The sequence below is a fragment of the Geospiza fortis genome, unplaced genomic scaffold (assembly GCF_000277835.1).
Source record: "Geospiza fortis unplaced genomic scaffold, GeoFor_1.0 scaffold485, whole genome shotgun sequence".
Lineage (NCBI taxonomy): Eukaryota > Metazoa > Chordata > Aves > Passeriformes > Thraupidae > Geospiza > Geospiza fortis.
In genome coordinates, this window is record NW_005054457.1 from 177,766 (window position 1) to 181,485 (window position 3,720).

Sequence of the window (3,720 nt, forward strand, 5' to 3'; positions counted from 1 at the left end):
ATATGGGATATGGGATATGGGATATGGGATGTGGGATATGGGGTATGGGAATAGGATATGGGGTATGGGGTATGGGAATGGGATATGGGATGTGGGATATGGGGTATGGGAATGGGATATGGGGTATGGGGTATGGGAATGGGATATGGGATGTGGGATATGGGATATGGGGTATGGGGTATGGGATATGGGATATGGGGTATGGGGTATGGGGTATGGGGTATGGGAATGGGATATGGGATGTGGGATACGGGAATGGGATATGGGATTGGGATTTGGGATTTGGGATATGGGATATGGGATATGGGAATGGGATATGGGGTATGGGATGGGGGATGGGATATGGGATGGGGAATGGGATTGGGATATGGGATGTGGGATATGGGAATGGGATGGGGAATAGTATGGGGAATGGGATGGGGAAGGGGATATGGGAATTGGATATGGGAATGGGATGGAGAATGGGGTGTGAGAAAGGGATATGTGATATGGAATATGGAAATGGGATATGGGAATGGGATATGGGAGTGGGATATGGGATGAGGGAGTAGGCTGGGAAATGGGGATGAGGGAATGGGATATGGGAATGGGATGGGGAATGGGATATGGGAATGGGAGGGGGACCGGGCTGGGGAATGGGGATGGGGGAATGGGATATGGGAATAGGATATGGGCTGGGATATGGGAATGGGGTGTGGGAATGGGCTGTTCTGTTCCTCCTCGAACAAAGACGGATTGATTTAATTTATACTTTGCCAGGCAATATTGAAAACAATCCCAGGCCACTGCAGCTGGGTGGGGGGTGTTTACCTTTCTTTTATTGAAAGAGCAGAAGGAAATATCCCTGGGCTGGGAGCACTGGGAGATTGGGCTCTGCAGGGACCAGGCTTATCCACACATCTGCGGCTCTGGCAGACACAGGACATGGGGCAGATTGCAGATAAGAAAAGTAAACTCCTCTTTAATGAAGTTCCCTCAGTTACACCTTGCTGTTGGCTCCCTGAAATCATTCTACATTCAAGTATTTCTGAGGCCTAATGAATCTTTCTCTTATTTAGTTGCCTATATCTTTGCATATTTATTTTTGGGGGTTAAATTTTGAAGGTTTTTCTGGCTAAGGCAGTGCCTGTCATGTCCTGTGCCACTTCTTGAGAACTTCCCCCCTCCTCTGCCAAGTACTGTCATGACTTGTTGCTGAGGAACAAGACCTTTTCAGCAAAATGCCACTGATCTGAGGGATGAGCCACCTGGAAGCTCACCTCTTAAGGTAATCCTCCCCACAATCTCCTTTCAAATCCTCTATGGCAAAAGAAGCTTTTGCTTTCTGCTCCTGGACTCCCTGTCTGTTCCCCATCCCTCCATGCCGTTGGGAACTCAGTTATCCCTCAGGAGCCACGGGTTTGCAGGGTAAATCTGATCGTGATGTAGGGATAAAATGTTTCTAAAATCATGGGATATTCAGGAGGGGTTGGAAAGAAAGGTTGGGCCTGGGAAGATTTTAGGCTTTACTGGATTATGTAAAACTGCACCTGTAAAATCATTTAATGACTATGATAAACGATATATTTGTTAAATGATAAATGATATGATTGTTAAATGCGGTTATTGTTTGGTAATTGCATACAATTATTGTTTAATTGTAACAAGAATAATGAGGAACGATGTTTGGGGTGTTTGATGGAAATTACAAAATCCATGCTTGGATGAAATCAGTGTATACAATAAACCAGTATAAGTTTAACAATTAATATGTAGTTATATGATGATAAGGGTATAAAAACATGTTCATCCTGAACCCATGTGGGTCAGATTTGGGTCAGCACCCCTGACACCCAGAGCTCTTCAATAAAAGCTCCTGCATGTAATCATTCCGTGGTTCTGTGTTTCTGAACAAACCCAGCAGGATTCAACGTGAATCCTCCGAGCTGCAATGCTGAGGAAGAGGGGACCCTTTGTGAGATCCTGCCACCCCCCTCTACATCCAAAACTCTTTCTGCCAAGCACACATATCCGTGAGGCTTTCCTGTCAAACTGTCATCCTCGCCAACGCTCTGTGCCTGGGATCAGCATCTTGTGGTTATTGCTTCGCCCTCAAGATCTACTTTCCACTAATTTTGGTTTTTATCTTGACCAGATTGATTATCTTTATGAGCCACTGACACACCGAGATGACCATATTGTCCTGTGCTGTGTTTAACCTGTGTGTGAACCTGCTCTTCTAATAAAGCCAGGCTCCAGGGGATGATGATAATCATGGAATACACAGCAAACCAAGGGGAAGCATCGTATCACCTTGGGGAAATCCCAAAGATAAGGATCCCCCTTGGTCTGGCAGTGGGGTCTGTGGGGATATTGCTTTTAAATCTCCTTTTAAATCTCCCCTGTGGCCTGGCTGATGCTATCACTGCAGCTGGATGTTGGTCCACAGGTCCTGAACAGGCTCCTGGAATGGGGGAGCCTGGTGTGGTGCTGATCACAGGGGTCTCATGACGAGGGAAGAGATGAGAATCTTGGCTCCATGTTTCAGAAGGCCGATTTATTATTTTATGATAGATATTATATTAAAAGAAAATGATATATTAAAACTATACTAAAAGAATAGAAGAGAGGATTTCATCAGAAGGCTTGAAAGGAAAAGAAATGGAATGATAACAAAATCTTGTGACTGAGCAGAGAGTCCGAGCCAGCTGGGCTGTGATTGGCCATTAATTAAAAACAACCACATGAGACCAACCACAGATCCACCTGTTGCATTCCACAGCAGCACATAACCAGTGTTTGCATTTCATTTCTGAGGCCTCTCAGCTTCTCAGGAGAAGAAGATCCTAACGAAAGGATTTTTCATAAAACATGTCCGTGACACCTGGTGTGAGAAATGGTTACTCACTTTTCATTATTTTAGAAAACTTTATTAAACCTTATCAAAAATACAACAGAAGACTGAGCAGAGACAATATCACAGCACCGGGAGCAGAGGATTTTCCCCTCCATGTGCTCACCCACACAATGGAGGTTTTGCCTTTCAACCCTTTAACCCCTCCCAAAGTTCTGTCCATCAACCCCTTCTTTGCTGTCCAGTGGTGGAGATCATTCCTTAAATCCTGACTGGAGCCCAGGTGTTCCATAGTGACAATCTGACCCTCCCAGATGTCCCAACCCCGGCTGTCCCTTGATGACAATGCAAGGGGCTAAACCATAACCATAAATCTCTAAAACTTTTCTTAACCTATATACATGAGATTTGTCTATTATAGTATCACAGATGTGTTCTTATACATGAGATTTATCTCTTATTGTATCACAGATGTGTTATTATACATGAGATTTGTCTATTATCGTATCACAGATGTGTTATTATAATGATATTTGTCTATTGTCAATCACAGCATTACTCATCTATCATACCGGGGAATTAAAAAAACAAACAAACAAACAAACAAACAATTAAATCTGCTTTTCTAAAAAAAACCCTTTAAAAGTTCTCTCCCAGATTTGCTCTAAATCAAAATACCCAGGGGTTCAGAGGGGCTTTGAGAGGCTCAACCCCTGATGGAGGTCAGGGCTCCCAGGGCTCTGTCCCCCGAGCCCCGGCAGGGACCGGACACAGAACTGAACACACCGGACACAGAACCGGCAATGACCGGGCACAGAACCGAACAGGACCGGGCACAGAACCGAACAGACCGGGCACAGAACCGGCAAGGACCGGGCACAGAACCG